The following is a 19,693-nucleotide window of genomic DNA, read 5'->3' as shown; positions in this document are numbered from 1 at the left end:
TTTCCTCGCCAAGATGTCCATCATAAGACCGTCATAACAGAAAGCACAGGTGGATGTGATATCAGAGGAAGTACAGAGCATCTCTCCTGATGGGCCTCAAATCGAAGGGCTCAATCTAGACATTGTGTCACAGGTCGCCAACCAATAGAGCGGCTTCCCAGATTCGTCACCCCATTCATAGACCCCTCTCAAAGAGGTAATACAGCATTTTTTAAATTTCTCAAGACAAAGTTGGCACAGCAATGCCCTATCTGCCTCCAGCTGGTGACAAGTGTGCTTATCTCCCAGCCTTCAATACTTGTGCCTAGCCTTATTTTGACCACGAAGGAAAGCTCTTGCCTTCCCCTGTAAAACTGCCATCCCTGCTGCCCATCGGGCTCCTTCAGAGTCTACTGAGCTAATGTTAAGCTCAAAGTGTGATGATCCTGGAGCATGTATTGGGAGCACTGTGGGTCAACCAGGCACCGGATGTTAAATCACCACATGGGCCTATTGTTCCCCCCCCCCATTAAAGTCCTCATACATATTGTGACTAGGGAGTGATGTGAAATTCCGTGAGGGAGTAAAACTGCTGCCATAGTTCCTAGTATGTTTGTGGCTGGTAGAAGGAAATAATCAAGATTAGAACTGCTGCTGTGGGCTTTCGAGATATAGGTGTATTCAGTTTCGGAGGGGTGCCATGTTCTCCAAATGTTATAAAGGCCTAAGGAGCTTGTCCAGTCTGCCAGCAGAGAGGCTTCTAGATTTGTCTCTGCTTGGTCCTTAGTGGAGTCTACACAGGGGCCCATCACTGCATTAAAGCACTGTCTATAATGGCTCATCCTGGTGGTAGTTTGAGGACCATGATTTTCAGGTCTTTGAAGGAGATTTTTGCCAAATGTGGCGGTAAGTAGACACGAAGGCTACTAAACTGAACACCTTCTAGGAGACACCCACCATCGCATACCATCCGGAGATGTCTGTGGCGAAGTGGGTAAAAGATAGAGGAACATTTTTATGTAGAAGTATGGCAGTACAGAGCTAGGCTTTAGGGTGTCTGTTGTGGAAAACTCCACCATAACCAAACATGGTCAAGACCGGGCTTGGTGTGCTAAGATGATCTCTTGGGGGATCAATGTTGCCAGTTATGGTGCTTCACAAAGCAAAAAATAGCTTTTTTTGATACAGTAGTTAAGGCCATTGACATTCCCAGTCATAACCGTAAAGGTGGCCATCAGAAGTGCATTATGACTATGTTTACATTCACTGCAGGGGATGCGTTGCCCGCCTTCATTCTGCTCCTGGTATCTGGGCGGTACATGTAGGTCGACATTGTAGTGTGTATGTCCTGTCAAGAGAAAGCATTATGTGCTGCAAGTAAACAAAGTGGTTAAACAAATTAAAAACTAACAACCGCCCTCCCAGCTCTCCCCCTTCCCCACACTTCCACCCCAGAGTATCTGTCACCCAAACCACCCTGTAAACATAGATGTGAAACAAATGGAACAGGGACTACACATGTGCAACTTTGCTTGTCACGAAAGGATACTGTGCTGCTGGCACAAAATGGTTAGATCAAAGAAACTATAGCCTATGGAACACAGAACAGATTAGCTCCTTGGTCAGTGGGGCACCAAAGAGCTCCCAAAGACTGGTCAGCCTTTGTCCTGGGTAGGGGGCGGCTCTGAGCGAAGGCCACAGGAAACACTCAAGTCCCACAGGGGGCTCTTATTCCTCTCTCCTCCCCCCAGGCACAACTGCCTTCGAGGAGTTCCATGAGTTGAGGCGCAGATCCCATTGTTTTCTGGAACCCCGCCACCTATGAGTTTTACCCCCAGCTGTGCCTTCCCCAGTGCTAGGGAGATGGGACGCCTCTAGCACCTGGATAGCAGGCGGGGAGTGCCATTGAATATCCTTTCCTGTGCCGCCCCCTCCTAAGCCACCTCTGGTGTGTTGAAAAAGGAGGAGCAGGAGTTGTGGAGCACCTTCAGCTTCACTGGGAACATAAGCTTTTAGATGAGGTGCATTGCTCTCAGCTTTTGTTTAACGGTGTCAAAGACTTTGCTCTGCTCCTGGACCTAGCGGCTATAGTCCCGACAAATAAATATGTGGGCTGATTGAAAGGGAAGAAACCTTCCTTCCCGGTATCCTTTAAGTATCACATCCCTGCCCTTGTGTTTAAGGATCTTAGCAATGAGGACCTGTAGGGGGCTGAAAGGGGAGGCTACGCAGTTAAAGCCTGGTGGGTCCTATCCAGGACAAAGCAGGAGGAAAGCTGCTGCGCTGGGATCCAGGATGTGATCCATGACTCCAAAACCTTGTCTGGGGAAGATCCCCCCCCCCCACTCCTCTGGGATACCTGTTTTCAGCATCCTCAATCGTTCTTCCAGGAATTTGGATGATTCAGAGAGTTGCAAAACCATGGACAAGAGCTCTGCAACAGTATCATTAAGTGTTGAGATGCATCCATGTGTTTAGAAGATTCTGTCTTAGATGTTGCGCAGGTTCTGTTGCAGTAACTCTACATCTATACCTACTTCTTAAATTTTGGTTTCAAGGGCTGTTCAGATGTCTGGATCGCTTGTAAGGTAGGATAGTCATTCCTGTCATGTCCGAGGAGGAGGCCAAAGAAATGGATTACAAACTGCTTAAAGGACTGGACAGAGGTAGGATAAATCACCCATTCTTGGTCTAACCTTGCAAGAGTAGTGGTGGTCCCTCCCCATTACGGTGTTTCCATCCGGGTCTCCATGTAACATAAAATTCAGAATGACCTGCTGATTAGCCTTCCTAAGGTGGCAAGCCTCAAAGGGCTGCTGCCTTTAAAATGCAAATCTGGCTTCCCTCACAGGAGAGGATGCCACTCTCTCCTGTCCAGACCCCATTTGGCACCTGGACAGGCAGGAAAAGTAGGTAGGTGTGCTCCCTCCAAGCTAGTACCACCTCTAAGGTGTGCTACTGCGAGGTGGACATGATTTTTCAGAGGTAGGCTTCTTTGAGATGGCATCCATAGGAATTCTCACAGGAAGTGGACATGTAGGGGGTGTAGTGACCCCAAGGGTCAGTATCCCTTTGGCTACTACCTTACACACCCCTAACACCCCTAAATTCAATATTTAGGGGAGCCTCTGGCACCAGAGAAGCAGATCCTGATGACTTAAGAATACCAAGGACACCGAAGAGCCACTGCAGCAGAAGAGGAGAAAAGGAGCAGCTGACCTGTACCAACCCCGCCAGCCTGTCTGCATCCCTCATCGAAATCTGCACCAAAGTCAACTCGTCCTGTAGCTGTGACTCCAGAAAATTGGGAGGACTGCCTGCTTTCAATAAAGACCCAGGACTGCCTGTGAACAGCGGATCTGTTCTCCAGCAAACTCCAATAGAAATGACTCTGAAGCCTCTGGGACTGCCAAAACCCGACATATGAAGTAATTAAGGCACCCGCCATCTCCGTCCTGAGTTGAAGTGGACCACAGGTGCCACCAAGGTTCCCCAGCCCTCCAGAGTCTGAGTTCATTGTTGTTTAACCCCTCCTGGACTCCCCGACGACACCTGCAGCCTCTGCATGCAGCCCCCTTCTACTATGATCGCTCCGGTCAGAAAAGCCAGACACCTAAGCACCCCCCTACACCTGTCACCTCTGAGCTGTGGAGAAGAGGACCAAAGGTGCGTACATCTGCCTGAGCATGGTGAGGGCCTGATCCTTGCTGCTGGTTCAGCCCAACTGGCCTCCTGGCTAGAGCCCAAAGCCTCTTTTCGCAAGGACTGATCTCCATAACAATACCTTGGCCACACAATGTTGTTTTGCACTCTGCACCTGGCTGTCCCCGTGCCACGCAGGGTGTACTGTGGGTGCTGCCTTGGACCTTGCGCACTACTCACCCTAACCCCAGGAGATTGGTCTTGTAAGTCACTGTACTCTACCTGCTTGCAGAACTTGTTTTTCCTCCCCTAGGGTAACGTTACAAAATTCAGAAATAGCACCCTGTCCAATTTTTTAAGTGAAAAGAATTCCTATTAAAAAATGTACTTATCTGAATAATTTTTCTCTGATGCTTAAAAATTTGTAAAGATACTTGCTATTTTTATAAATTGGTGTGGATCTTTTTGAGTTGCGTGCCTCATTTATTGACTATTGTGTGTATTTGTAGATGTCTTGCACTACTCTGTGTTTAGCCTAAGGCTGCTCAACCACACTACCCCTAAATAGAGCGCTTGGTGATTGCATAGCAAACCCTGTTCACTCTCTTTGCAACCCCTGGACCCCTTACATGGTACTCACATACCACATAAAGGGCCACCTTCCTACATTGGTGGTGCAGCGGATGGGATACAAGACTTGACACCTAATGTACCACTTGGTTGATAAGTGATTAAAAAGAGAATTCCAAAAATTCTCTCTAGGTAAATATTTTTTCAAATTTTCAACTTTTTCTAAACTGTTTAAAAATAGCTGTAGGGCTTTGGTTAAGTCCCTTTGCAAAACTGTTAAGAATTTAAAATAGTAAAGTAAGTTAGGTCCTTTAGAGAAGTACTTAGCAACTTTTATTGTAAGTCCTTTAAAAAGTTCCCAGCTACTTTAAACACCATGTCTGGTCAAGGACCTTCCAAGCATCCCAGCCTGGCACCCTGTCAGCACCTTACGGTACCCCAAAGTAAAGAGCTCTGTAAAGCATGGAGCTTGCCACATGGCCTAATCTCACAAAAGCCTATTTGCAGCAGTTGCTGGCAGAGAATGATAAGGCCTTAGCAAGTAGAATCCGCCCACGCACTGGGGAAGAGGAAGGGAATGCAAAGGTGGAAGAAGTCAAACATGACTCCATTTCTTCCCCCTCAGGCAGTACCTCCACTGAGAACACTTCTGGTAGCGTCTCAAATGATTTAGATACTGAAGATGCAGATCTTCAGAAGCTATCCAAGAGAATAGCCCTAGAGGCTAAACTCTTGCCTAGAAAAAGAGAATGAGCTAAGATTGGCCTAGGACCAATCTCTGTTGGCAGCAAACTCATAACTAGGTTAGACACTCATGACCCTAAAATCCCCAAAGGGATTGTCCCAAAATACTCAGAAGATGATGATATCACCAAATGGTTCACAGCGGTTGAGAGAGCCTGTAGAGCCTGGAAGGTCAGCCAAAAGCACTGGGGCTCTCTTCTTTGGGAGCTTTTTTCCGGTAAATGCAGGGATAGACTCCTGACATTGAATGAGGCAGATGCTGAGTCCTATGATGTCAAGAAGGATACCCTGATTGGGGCTTTGGACTCAACACCGAGGAATACAGGATCAGGTTCAGGGAGACTTGAAAAATGCAGAGTCAGACTTAGGTCGATTATGTGGACTTTTCAGTGAAAACACTAGGTGGCTGGCTGGAAGGTAACAATGTGCTTGATTATGAACAGCTTTATAATTTAATTATGAAAGAGCATCTGTTAAGTAATTGTGTCCAAGAGAAGTTTCATCAGTACCTGGTATACCTAGGTCCACGTTCTCCTCAAGAGTTGGGGAAGAAAGCAGACCACTGGGTCAAAAGAAGTGTGACCAAAACTACCACTGGAGGGTGACCATAAGAAAGAGTCCAAAAGCCCTCTCAAGGTAAAGATAGTGACCAAACAAAGGCTAAAAATAGTTTTCTAAAGGCCCTAAAATCTTCTCAGGAGGGTGGGGCACCAAGATTCTTCCCAATCCACAGGTAGGGTCAAGGGTAAAAACTGGGATTCCAAAAACGCTTGGTGTCATGACTGCAAGACTCTTGGACACTGAACTGGAGACCCTACCTGTCCCTAGCAAAACAATGCCTCTAGTGTGCCTGCAGTAAATGCAGTGGTAAGTCTCCAGATGGAATTCCCTGTGGGTCCTGGCCATGTCAGTTTACCCACTGACGCAACTCTAGTTTCAGAGGGTGGGGTGGATTTAGCTGCTCTGGCTGTCTGGCCCAGTAATCTGTAGAGATACAGACTACAGCCATTTATCAGTAGAGTTAAAGTTGAAGCCCTGAGAGACATTGGTGCCAGCGTCACCATGATGACTGAGCAGCTGGTGTCCTCAGATCAATACTTGACTATTGAGACATATACAGTCCTCAATGCTGATAAATCAGGCTAAGGTACATTCCATGTCGATGGTATCCTTAGAATGGGGAGGGTTACTGGCAACAAGAAGGTTGTGGTATCTCCTGCAATCCTTGTATGGTGTCTGCTAGGCAATGATCTGTAGTCCTCAGCATGGGGCGAGGTCGAAAGAAAGACCCGTTCAGTAATGCTGGGTATACCTGAATGAGTGTGTGTAAAAACAAGAGCACAGTGCACAGCCGAAGGTGAAAAAGTAGAATTGAAGTCTTGAAAAATGGCCTAACCTACCAAGAGAAAGGCCAAGTAGTCTGGGAAACCAGGTTCTAAACAGATACCAGATCGGGTTCCCTCTCCTCAGGGAGAAGACCTGTCAGCCCCAAAAGGAACCGAGCCTCAGGAACTTCAGCCTTATACAGCAGAACACTTGGACCCAGTGGGAACCATTTAGGGAAGATCTGTGCCAGGGCCAGAGGACCTGTCCCACTCTTGAAGGCCTGAGGCCGCAAGCTGCTGATCAGGAAAAGGGAGATGCCAGTGGGTCCCACAGGACTTTTTTGGAGAAGGGACTTCTTTACTCTGAGGCCAGAGACCCCAAACCTATTATCACTAGGAGAGTGGTAGTGCCTCAGCAGTTTAGAGAATTTCTCCTCACATTGCCCTATGACATCCCCTACCTGGGCATCCTGGCCAGGCTAAAACTTGGAGAATGTTAGTGAACCGCTTCCACTGGCCAGGCATGTCCCAGAAGGTGAGGGAGTCTTGTAACTCCTGTGCCACCTGTCAAGCCAGTGGCAAGACAGGTGGCCACCCAAAGGCCCCCTTAATTCCACTTCTAGTGGTTGGGGTTCCCTTTGAGAGGGTAGGAATTTACATTGTTGGTTCCTTAGACCCTCCAACAGCATCAGGAAGCCTATTTATACTGGTTGAAGTGGATCATGCAACAAGGTGTCCTAAGGCCATTCCCCTGAGGATTACTACTGCCACTGCAGTAGCTAGGGCCCTCATTGGTATCTTTACTAGAGTGGGCTTTCCAAAGGAGTTGGTGTCAGACAGAGCTACAAACTTCATGTGTGGTTTCCTGAAACACATGTGGACTCAATGTAGTGTGACCTATAGGTTCACTACCCTATATCACCCCCAAACTAATGGGCTTGTTGAAATTGGTGTGGATCTCCTTTTTGGGTCATGTTTCACATTTATTGACTATTGTGTGCATTTGTAGATGTCTTGCTGTTCTCTATATTAAACCTAAGGCTGCTCGACCATTCTACCCCTAAATAGAGCACTTTGGGATTGCATAGCAAGCCCTGTCCACTCATTGGAGAACCCCTGGACCCTTATTCATGCTATTCACATTCCACATAAAGGGAGGGGTTCCTACAAAGGCATTGTCATGAGGAAACAGGTTTTGCTTCCTTCAACAGCATATAAGATAAAACACCCTCTTTCTAGCACTGGAATGTTAGATGCAAAGGTGCCTGGAAAGATGGCCGGAATCTCTACACTTACAGCCTGAGAAACTACATGCTTTTCACAGCAGTCGGTGTGGTGAGACCCTGCCTGCTTATTTTACAAGTGATAGACCAATGTGCTTTGTAAATCCATCTTTGCACTGCAGTTGATGAATGGAGAGAGAGAGACAGAGGGCAGCGAGGGTTCTAAAGGTCCTGAGCTTACAATCTCATTTGCCAAGGATTACTCATTTGTTACAGTATGACAACGGACTAGCCTTCGGAATACGTTTCAAACATATTTGGTTGAGGCAAACTTCCCCGTGCACACAATTGATAAGATTATGAATATCTTTTTTAAATGTATCAGTGGTGATGTGTTGCCTGTAGTAATGGAGTTTGTGTTGCAGAGAATGATACAAGTAAGATGGGTTGTGGTGTACCTGTGTGGTAATAGTTGGGCATTATGTTGTTCAAGGTAAAAGCCAACACAACATGGACAAGCTTCTACTGATGGTCCTCTTCCGCAATATTGTGTTAGATTGTCGATTCAATATAATCAGTTGTACAGTTGCAAATCCATTTACTGTATGTTCTTTGAATGAGCAGTAGGTGCTCAATGAACTTTAGATCAGAAAATGCATTATGTCAGCAGTTAGGAGGACACTGAATAATAGATTGCAAGTGATTAGCAGTATTTGAAATCTCTGTGTTCACTCGTTCCGATTGTAATGGTACTCCACTGTTAAAGACCTTTCTCAGTTGCAGAATGCCTGTGTAAATCATCCTAAAGTTCCATGAAATCAATAGGGGATCATATGTAAGGCTTATGTTACATGAAGTTTAACCATTGGTTCAGCCAATTTAATGTGCTGGGATAGCAGAGGTGGTTTCATATAACCCAGTGCAGCAGTTCATCTTTTTTAATACTTTTTTTAATTAAAAAAAGTTTGAACAGTTGTTCAGTTTACTCAAGCACCTCAATTGCAGATGCATCCCAGATTCTGATATAATTCAACTTCAGAGGAATATCAATATTTATAGACATATATTCGAGCAAATACTGGTTATTAGTTAGCAGTGTCAATTTTAGAGTATACATAATGACAACTAGCCTGCACCCCCTATATTGTCTGTATGGTCTCTATATTTGTTTTAAAAAAATTAAGCATTCCCCACTCAACTATATTATTCTTTCTGCCTCAATGCACACCAGTCTACGTTAACGGACCACCCACTAAATCTGGGCACAGTTTTGCTCTCCCACAGTCTGGCTTTGTCCCGCCGGGCAACAACCCATACTCTACTGTTAGCAACTTTGTGTATCTCATTAGAGACTGATCTCCCCACATCCCAAGCAGCATTACTCTGAGATCCTTACGCATAGATACAGTCTTAGCCTTTGACAGATATGTCCTGGTTGTTTTCCAAAAGGTATGGATTTTTGGGCGTGTCCATGTCATGTGTATGAATGTTCATACCTCACCACATTCTCCCCCACAAAGCTAATTTACAGTGCTCCCAAACTTCGAGTTGTACATAATTATGGAGTATTCAATGAAGAAACTTATATTGGACTGGTCTAAATGCAGAGCAGATTGCCAAATTCCTCGGGTATTGTGGGGCTTTCTTCATCCTAATCTGTGTCATTGATCAAACCCACATCCAAAACCAGTCTTGGATCTCAGTCGATCCCAAAAATGTTATACATTATTCATTAAGGTTTATGTATTTGTTAAACAACTTTATTTCTGCATTTTTAGGACACTACTTTGTTTGGTAGGTGAGTTTTCCTATATGCCATCTTTCAAATCAATATCTCTGCCCTTGAACATATCAAAATTTAATGTAACAAAACATTTCCATAGGAGCAGGTACAAAGTCAGCCTGCACCTCGTGGAATTATTTTAGTCCCTCTCTATTGCATGTATCTCCCAACATTGGTATACCAATTCCATCCCATACTCTGAAGACTTAGACTATCTCAAATCAGAAAATGGACTGACCCGTAGTGAAGTTTTTTAGTTACTCATTGTTAGACCTGGCATCTTTTGGTGTGTTTCCCCTGTCTTTTTGCCTTCTGACCTCCTGTTTTTAAGGTATGCTGGGTCTGTTTTTGCTGGTTTATTGTCTCTGCGCACTTAACCACTTCTGATCAGTGCTAAGGTGCAAGAGCTCCCTATGTAAATTGTATTGGTGATTGGTTTATCCATGATTGACATAATTGATTTACTCACAAGTCCCTAATGAAGTGCACTATGCATGCCCAGGGCCCGTAAACCAAATGCTACTAGTAGGTCTGCAGCACTGATTGTGCCACCCACATGAGTAGCCCTGTGAACATGTCTCAGACCTGCCGCTGCAGTGTCTGTATGTGCAGTTTTAAACTGCCAATTCAACCTGGCAAGTGTACCCGCTTGCCAGGCCCAAACCTTCCCTTTTTTGTACACGTAAGGCACCCCTAAGGTAGGCCCTAGGTAGTCCCATGGGCAGGGTGCAGTGTATGTTAAAGGCAGGACATGCATTAATGTGTTTTACATATCCTGACAGTGAAATACTGCCAAATGTGTTTTTCACTGTTGCAAGACCTATCTCTCTCATAGGTTAACACAGGACTGCCTTTACATATCTTTTAAGTGCAGTTTCCCTTTGGGAGCAGATAGAGATGTGGAGTTTGGGGTCTCTGAACTCACATTTTAAAAATACATTTTTTGGTAAAGTTGGTTTTTAGATTGTCAGTTTGAAAATGCTACTTTTAGAAAGTGGGCATTTTCTTGCTTGACCATTCTGTGCCTCTGCCTGCTTGTCTATTCCACGTCTGGGTTAGACTGACAGTTGGGCTGTTGTGAATTCCATCTAGACAGTGACACAAAGGGAGCTGGAGTGTAGCCTGCATATCCTGATGAGTGTCCTGGGCTAGAGTGGGGAGGGAGTAGCTGACACTTACACTTGAAAGGGCTGTCCCTGTCCTCACACAATGCAGTCTCCGACCCCCTGGAGTCTTTCTGGGGCCAGGCCTGGGTAAGGCAGGACCTTATAAACAACAGAGTTTGCCTACTTCAAAGGCAGAAAGGGGTATAAGTAGTGGACCAAAAATCCCAGGCTTTGAGAACACTTCTGGATCAAGAGGAACCTCTGCCAAGGAGAAGCACTGGAGGAGGACTACTGCCCCTTTGCTGTGTATGTTTGGTGGGTTGGCCTGCAGTTGCTGCTTCTGCCTCAAAGAGGGAAAATACTGGACTTTGCTGTGTATCTGACTTGTGAAGTTTCTCCAAGGGCTTGAAGTGAAGCTTGCCTCCTGTTGGGAGACTCAAGGATATCAAAGGCTTCAGCTTCATCTGCCTACAGCACTCGGAACTGTGTGTTTCGTGCTGCAAAGGAAGAAAAACCACTGCGACGCCATCAACGGCGCCACTGACTGAACCTTGACCTCATGACGCCACATGGAGCCATGCCCCATGTCACACCGCAACCCTGGTCTCACTGACACCGCCACCTGATGCCATCACTGAGCCACTGCTTGCACAGTGACCTGGGAGCCCCGCACTCAGCATCACCTTGCTCACACAGCAGCCTTGGCATCCCCGACGAAGCTCCACGCTGACACTGACGCAGCTGCCTGCACCGTGGCCTGAGGACACCGCTCGTGAGGTACACAGAGCACTGTCCTGTCCCTCACCACAGCTCCGGTCCACCGACGTCCGTGCCGTCCACTCCAGTGCCATCCACTCCAGTGTCGCCAACAGACACCCCTGTCTCCCTCTGGCCTTCTGACAACAGCGCTTCAGTAACAATGATGCTGCTGCCTGCACCTTGACCTGGAGACACTGCACATTGCCCCTCCCCACTTCACACCGCAGCCTTATTCTCACCGGCACCACAGGATGCTGTCACCAAGCCTCTGCCCTCACCGTGACCTGTGGGCACCGCATGTTGCATCGTCCTGCTTCGCAACGCAGCCCCCACGCCACCCACGCCAGTGCTCCTGACTTCGGCACTAGCCCGGAGTTCAATCTGCAATGCATGTGACTTCAAGTGCCTGACGACCCCCGCACCAACGTCCGAAACCGACGTCAGTGACTTCGTACTCCAGATCTCATTGTGAGGATCATGATGCCCTACACTTCCAAGGTACTTTTTGTGGGTCTTCCCGACACTAGCTGGCTTGCGACACTGCAGCCGGCCTAAACTGTTGGACTTGTTGTTCAAGACACCGCAATCACCCCAGACGGAGCTATCAACTTCATGGAACTTTATTTTTAAGTTAATTCTTGCAAAATTAATATCTGTGTATTACTGTTTGCTGGATTTTTCTCACTTTTACCTATTTTTTCGAAAACTGGCGTGGTGTCCTTTTGTAGTGTTTTCACTGTATTACTGTGCGTTATGTGCAAATGCTTTACACACTTCTTCTGAGATAAGCCTGACTGCTCGTGTCACGCTACCAAGGGGGTGAGCAGGGGTTATCTGAGCTGGGTATCCCCCTTATCCTTACTAGAACTAGGGTCCCTACTTGGACATGGTGCAAACCGACTGCCAACTAGAGACCCCATTTCTAACCCTCATTAATCCAGCTGTAAATGTTTTGCGGCTGCCTTCCATGCTTTTATCAATGCCTTTGCAAGAGATAAGAGGTGTGCCACCATCTTACAACTGGGAGTAAGGGAATGAACCTAGTTTATGAAAGGACTCCTCAGCTATCCCAAACGTCATGTTTTGCAAATCATATAGCAATTTAGGTAGAGTGATCATCATATAAAGTGCGGCTTAAACTAAAATTGATGCAAGAGATTTATGCCAGTGTGTGAAATACGTTTTGATCTGCTTAAGGGCCTTAAGAATATTTTCTTCCCTTAACTTGTTTTTGACCTTACAAGTATAGCTTCCGGGTATTTAAAGGGCTGGGTCCACGTGGCATGGTGTCCAAACGTTGGATGGAAATTGTACAGACTTCATCCGGCCAAAAGCAATACTTTAAACACGCCAGAAATCCTAAATCCTAAACATATGTCATTATTTACCCCAGGCATAATCTAGCATTTCAGTTTAAAGGAGAATGTCGGTGAGTAGAGAGGTACGCTCGTCCTAAGTGTTCACCGATAGATAAACCCTAATAAGCGAGCCTTTTAGGAATCGGCACAGCAGGAGTTCTGCAGTCAGGACAAAGACTAGGATGCTCATTCCCCTCATGTAAGGGTATTACTTGTTAACACACACTATTCTAACTAGTCCTAGCTGCCAGTCCATTTTATAACAATTCCGTCCGTAGCAGAAAATAGGGACCCAATTCCCTCATTTTCCAAGGTGCTCCCATAAAGGGTCACTCTGAAACAAACTGTTTTTCCGGATTTAATGATATTTTAGCTGCAGGTTCAAAGTCAATTGAAATATTACAAACACTATATTTGGCCATTTAAGATTGTTTTGTCGACCTATTTGGCATGAATCCCAAGTGTTCAGTGTGTATCAATGTTTCTGGTAACCTGTAGATGCAGTTTACCGTGATCTTCGCAAGTATCTTTGGTTCTATATTAAGTGAGGATATCTGCCCTTAAGAGGCCCAATCCTCTATTCGTATTTGTGTATAAAGTGCAATTACTGCAGTCCGTAGGTTAATTGTTAATATCCCTTCTCTTCTGGCTTTCTCAAATAAATTCAGCATATATTTCTAAACCTTGTGTGATATCTTTTTTTTTTTTTTTTTTAAAGAGTTTTGCCGGATCTTCCAATGTTATAGTTTGTAGATGACTAATGACAGTTTCTGATTGGTCAGTTACAAATCTTAATCAAGCCTGTCTTTCTGGGTTCAAGGTCCACAAAGGTAAATCCCTCACATACCCTTCTGAGTTTTTCTGACTTTGCATGTAAGTGTTATTTGTAAAAATGAGTAATAATAATCACCAAAAACGTTGTCATCCTTCAAGTCCGTGATAACCATAGTTCCTTGTTTATAGCCGACACAATCTATTCGGTGTCCCCTCTCCACCCCCTTCCCCCCCCCCCCTTTACTCTTCCATTCAAGTAGTTTACCGGCTTCAGTTCTTAATTTGTGTAGCCACCTCTGCACAACTTCTAATGCTAGAAAAGGCTTCATGTATTTGAAGCAAGTGTCTCTTAGCTCCCCTTTCAAAGCATCAAAAGCTCTTTGCTGCTGCCCTTCTTCTGTAAAGCCTGGGAACAGAAGGGTAAGAGCGCTGACATACAGGATTGGGCCATGTATTCCTGCAGTCAGGAGGATCAACTCACTGTCCTTATAATTGGAGGCATGCTATTATAGCCCTAGGAGGAGACCCAGTTCTGTGGTGAGGCACAGGTGCCCTCTGCACCCTTTCAGCTGCAATGAAGCAGATGAATCCTTTGGGTTTCAAGTGTTTGATAATTGGATCCTCCACAACAGCTCTGCCTTCTCAGCCATCTACACGTTCAAGCACTCCAGTAATTCTAACTTTACACCATAATCTGCTTTCAGCGTCTTTCACTCGAGCAAGGTGTTTTGGACTCCTGTTGCAGGCGGGTTACTGCCATCAGTAGTTTCGTAACATCACATAAGGTCTGTGAAGGTCTGTATCTTTTTAAAGATTTTCTTACAGTCTGCATGTATTAATTTACCAAGTTTTGCCAGCGTATCCACTTTGTGTTAAAGGGTATATCTTGAGTATCTCACAACTTCAAGTATCTTGTGCAGCATTGGTTTTGTTGCACTTGTGTTGGTTCATTTTGTTTTTTTGGTAGACAACAACGTCCCCATTATAATAGGTATTTGGAATAAAAATGCATATTTCTATAGTTTATTCTGCTGCTGCAACTGTGTGTGTCTTGGAAAGGGCCCGTGGATTGCTCCGGAGAGCCTGTGCCCCTGCTTTGAGTTCCCCATAGCGAGTTTTATATATTTGTGACTTTTATCCTCAGCACACGTGACTTGCAGGTGGGCATCTGCCTTGTGCTGGCCTCCCCCACCCATTCCACCCCCCACACCCCGCCCCCACCCCATGTCATGGGCATGGCAGCAGGACTGAATGTCGGCACACAGGGTTGCATGGTGGCTTTTCCTCTCTTCCGATCATGGAGATGTGGTCCCAGACCCCGGTCTGTATCATGCCGGGCCTCAGGGGATGGAGTGCTTGGGGCAGAAAGAGGCTCTTGGAAGGGTGTCTAACACATGCCTCTGGCCCAGATGAAATACTTTGGTTTGTGCAGACCCCTGGGGGCCTGGCCCTCCCTGAGGGTATAGCTTGGAAAGTATGGTGGAGCGCACACGCTCGTTGGCCCGTCAAGCACATTTAAATCGCCAAATCTTCTAGGACCCATAACTCGGGCTCCATTGGGTCGATTTTGATGCATTTTAGCTCATTTGACTCCTGGAGGTGAGCCCTGGCCATCAAGAACATTTTCAACAGGGATCCAGTCCTCGAACAGACACACTTTGAGCACAGCTTGCTTTACTGGCTTCCTGTGCCAATCTTCTCCTCTGATGTTGCACTCGTCCTGCTGGTGGGGACATCTTATGTAGCCAGCAGACACCCTCCTTCCCACACTCACAAGCCCCAGAGCCTCCTGGCTGTCTTGCATGGCACATGAGGTGGCAGTCAGTTGAGTCTAGTCCTTTCCCCAACTAGTCCTCAGGCCATAAAGGGGGAGTGCCACTTTCCCGGGATAGACCCATCCAGTCTTGGGGGTTAGCTGCAGGCAAAGTCCATCAGAGGCGTCTCCTTCCAGCTGTCTCTCGTGTGCAGAGGTTTATAAGTGTGGGTAAAATGTTCTATATGCCAGACCACCCTGGCCACACCATCCCAAAACCTCTTGTCCCAAACCTCCTGTACCACATTCTAGGGCAATCCAATATGGGACATTCAACTTTTCTCCGTGTAGAGCTCCTCCGAGGGTCTCTGGTCCATCCTGGCTGACACTGACACCTCGCCCTCGCCACAGTCCCCCGCATCCGAAAAACCACCGCTGGCGGCTGATCCTTCTCCTACCTCGCCGCCAAGACCTGGAACACTCTCCCCACCATCCTACAACAGACCCAGGATCTGCTGGCCTTCAGAAGACTCCTCCAGACCTGGCTCTTCGACCAGTAGCACCCCCCCTCCCCAGCGCCTTGAGACCCTCGCGGGTATGTAGCGCACTTTACAAATGTAGTGATTGATTGATTGATTGATTGATTGATTGACATCGCTGCCAGATTCTTTACCAAAACTTTAAAGGGGTGCCACTTCTGTATTGGATCTAAATGTCTGGGCTTACTCCTTTGTTAAGTGGGCTTTGGCTGTCGTAACTTTATGTGACCGCTAATTACCTCGTGCAGGCTTTTCTCTCCATGACTTAATTCTCAGGAACTAAGTCAATTACTACTAATTGCTACTTTTGTGTGTGGAGGGCATTGGTTCTTCTGCTGAGGAGCAGAGTAATTAATTTGGCCACACAGGAGGACAAAAGGCCTGGGATCTGATTCTGAGTTGAGACCGATGACAATTCTGGATCACCCATAAGATATACATGTATGTTATTGGGACTTGGATATTCAAACTCTGCATGCTTGTTACAACCCATTTTGATACCTTACTGGACTGTGCAGTCCTAATTGGAGCGAAACCAAACTTCAAGGCAGATTTCACCTTCATGTATAACACAGTTACAGTACAGATTTTATAGTAAACCCTACTGGCCTATCTATGAATGCCCACTAATATTATAAGGCCTACCCAAGGTAAGCATGTAACCTGGCAGGGACCCTTGTACACCAAGCTACCTGTGCAGAGTTACCAGGCTGCCAGGGTTATCTGATAGAGACTTCTAGTTGCAGATTCCTTACCTTAGAATTTTCCCCAGGCGTCAAACTGGATTTGGTGATTTTTCTTCGAGCAATATGTTGGTCGACTCCGTGTTTGTGGTTGGTGTTGTGGTCGCCTTGATGACATCAGGGTCATACATAGGTGCCGGCGCGGTGACATCAGTTGTTTTCCGCGGCACACGCTGATCCGCAGAGAGCTACCCGTTTTTTTTTTTACCAATTTCGACTCTTTTGTTGAGTTTTTGATTACTTTTGGAGCGTCAAGGATGTCCCTAAAGACTGGGTTCAAACCATGCGAGGACTGTCACCGCATGATGTCAGTGACAGATCTGCACTGGGTCTGTTTATGGTGTTTGGCACGTGACCACAACCCGAAGTTGTGTTCTGAGTGCTGGGCCATTCATTCAAACGCTTTAAAGGAGCGGTCCCTGAAGTTCATGGTGGCCAGGCGCTCGACTCTGCATCACTCCCGGTCTCACTCGAGAGAAAGGTCTCGAGACCGCTTGCGGATTCACCACCACTAGTCTTCTTTCAAGTCCTTGGGTCACTCAGATAGGAAGAAGAAGAAGTTGAAGAAGTCAAAGCATTCTTTTACTTAACCCCGCCAGTCGGCTGATACGACGCAGGAGGAGCGTCGATGTTCCCGGCCTCCGACCGAGGAGCCTACTTCTGGGTCCGCTCCATGCCTCCCCAAGTTTCCGGGAGCCGGAGTGACACCTGCCCAACTAAGGGAGTTCTATAAGGCCATGCGTCTCTTATTTGGGCAGTCCAACCCCCTGCGGCTTCGTCTGTGCCTGGGGGTTCAGCTGGGGGGCCTTTGGGTTCTGCGCCGGTGGATTTGGCCACAGCCTCCAAGGGACCCTCCAGATCTACTACCGGATCTGTGCTGACACTGGTCGTGCCATTGCGACCTTCCCCAGGCTAAGTCGTCGATGCTCTCAATGTCAGTTGGACAATAATCAATGTCAATCCAATCCTAATTCCTGATGGCCCGGAGCCAGGACGGTGTTGGCCAATGCCACGTTCAACTTCGATGGGGCCTACTCAGGTAGGATTCTGACCCTTTCTCCTATGGGTACGCATATGAGGAGGGATTGGAGGGGGTCACAGGACCCTTATCAATACCAGCTGGATGACCCTAACATGGACTGGGCTCAGGATTGAGCAAGGCCGGTTGTCTGGACACTTCTCCAGACACTGGAATGCTTTCTCCTCCTACTGTGGCTACAGCAGAGAGAGTCTCCTATTCAATGATGGTCAGTAAGGCAGCTGAGGTCCTTGGCCTCAAACTACCCACTGTAGCCATCAGGACTAATCTCTTGATGGAGATGCTGCAGCCCTGGGCCTTCTCTTTGGAGCCTCTACTTCCATTCAGTGAAGTCCTCACTAATGTCCTACTGGGTACTTGGTCCAGACCCAGCACAGGGGCTCCTGTGAACAGGACAGTCGCCCGCCGTCATCGGCCTGTCCCAAACTACCCTAAATTTCTGTTCTAACACCCCATGCCTTAAAGTCTTGTGATTCAGGCCTCCTCCTCTTCCGGCACATTCCCCTCCACTCCCCCGGCTAGGGAATCAAAGCGAGTGGACCAACTTGGGAAGAAGATGTTTTCTTCCTCCAGCCTGGTGTTGCGGTCAGTGAACACTGCATGCCTTTTGGGACGCTATACTCACTTATTGTGTAATATTGTCGTGCATATCTTGCTGCAGATCCCGGCGGAGGCCTGGGCTATCATCTCTCCAGCTGTTGCAGATGGAAGAGACGCAGCAAATTTAATTATTAGCTATGTGCTGGACACAACCGACTCTCTGGGAAGATCAGTTGTCGACAGTGACCTTGAGGCGCCACGCCTGGCTGAGGACATCTGGTTTTTCAGGGGATGTCCAACAATCCCTTATGGACATACCCTTTGAAGGCACCTGTCTTTTCGGAGACAAGGCGGACGTGGCGCTTGAGAGGTTCATGGAGTCCAGCGCAACGGCTCAGGCCCTTGGTCTTTCAACTGCCCCTCATCCACAACAGTCCACCTTTCCCCCCTTTCATGGCCACAGAAGGTGCTCCCTGTCTTGTCCTTTTCCCAGCCACCGGGCAACCCATGCTACTCAGCTCCTGCGAGGCTGGGGACGCAGAATACCGTGGGCATGTGGGACAGGGAACCAGAGGTCTGCCCAGTCCACCCCCGCCCCTGCTGCAGCCTCCAAGCCTTCCTAGTCTGTTTCCCTATCTCAGACCAGTTGGAGGCAGGATTCGCCATCACCTGCCCCACTGGGGATCCATCACAATGGACTGGTGGGTTTTGCAGATCGTCTGAAGAGGCTACTCCCTCCCATTCAAAAATGCCTTTCTGGCCATGCCTCCATCCTACGGCCACTTGCCGGAGGATCATATGGCACTTCTCCGCAAGGAAGTCACAGCTCTCTTGGCCAAGGGAGCCATAGAGAGGGTCCCTGTGCCAGAAGTAGGTTCTGGTTGTTATTCCCGCTACTTTCTGGTGCCCAAAAAGGACAAGGGCTTATGTCCTATCCTAGATCTTTGAGCCCTCAATCTCTTCCTCAAGATGGAGAAGTTTAAAATGCTCACTCTGGCTCAGGTCCTGTCTGCCCTGAACCTAGGAGACTGGATGGTAGCGCTGGACTTGCAGGACACTAACTTTCACATACCCGTCTTGCCTGCCCACAGGCAGTACTTGCGATTCGTGATAGGTCATGAGCACTTTCAATTTACAGTGCTTCTCTTTGGCCTTACCAGTGCCGCTCGGGTGTTCACGAAAGTGATAATGGTGGTTACAGCTCATCTGCACTGGTTAGGGGTTTCAGTCTTCCTCTACCTCGACTACTGGCTGTTGAAGGTGGATACACCCCATAGAGTAGTCTCCCACCTTCAGACTATGGCGAACCTTCTGAACATGCAGGGGTTCACAATAAACATGCCAAAGCCACACCTGACTCCCTCTCCGATGCTCCCTTTCATCAGCGCTGTTCTGGACACAGTGCAGTTTTGGGCCTATCTTCCCAAAAGGGAGTCCAGGATATTCAGGCTACGATTCCGATGTTTCAGCATCTATCTTGGGTTTCGTTGAGACTGACACTGCGGCTGCTGGGATTCATGGGCTCCAGCATCCTGCTAGTGACACATGCCAGATGGCACATGCGGGCTGTGCAGTGGGACTTGAAGTTCCAGTGGGCACAGCATATGGGGAAGCTCTCCGACATGGTCCAGATCTCGGAGGGGACTGAGAAAGAACTGCAGTTGTGGCTTTCGAGTCAGGATTGGGTAAACAGCAGATCCCTCTCCCTTCCCCAACCAGATCTTACAGTAGTGACAGACGCATCACTCCTGGGATGGGGTGGCCACATGGGTGAGGCAGAGACCAGAGGTGTTTGGTTTTCATCGGAGTCTGGACT

General features: G+C 47.4%; 1 protein-coding gene across 5 annotated transcripts in view; it reads left to right on the top strand.

Annotated features, from left to right (window-relative positions):
• Window positions 1-19,693, top strand: part of LOC138304103 (CMP-N-acetylneuraminate-beta-galactosamide-alpha-2,3-sialyltransferase 2-like) — a 379,283-nt gene that overhangs the window by 137,915 nt on the left and 221,675 nt on the right. The window contains exon 2 of one of the 5 annotated variants that reach the window (XM_069243846.1): window positions 13,968-14,048. The exons of 3 other annotated variants lie outside the window; for them this stretch is intronic. The gene's annotated coding sequence lies outside the window, so the exon portion shown is untranslated. Of the gene's footprint in view, window positions 1-13,967; window positions 14,059-19,693 lie in introns of all 5 variants that reach the window. One more of the 5 variants, XM_069243845.1, reaches the window with a different exon arrangement.

The sequence above is a fragment of the Pleurodeles waltl genome, chromosome 7 (assembly GCF_031143425.1).
Source record: "Pleurodeles waltl isolate 20211129_DDA chromosome 7, aPleWal1.hap1.20221129, whole genome shotgun sequence".
In the NCBI taxonomy this organism is placed as follows: domain Eukaryota; kingdom Metazoa; phylum Chordata; class Amphibia; order Caudata; family Salamandridae; genus Pleurodeles; species Pleurodeles waltl.
This window is presented reverse-complemented; position numbering and strand designations above follow the sequence as displayed.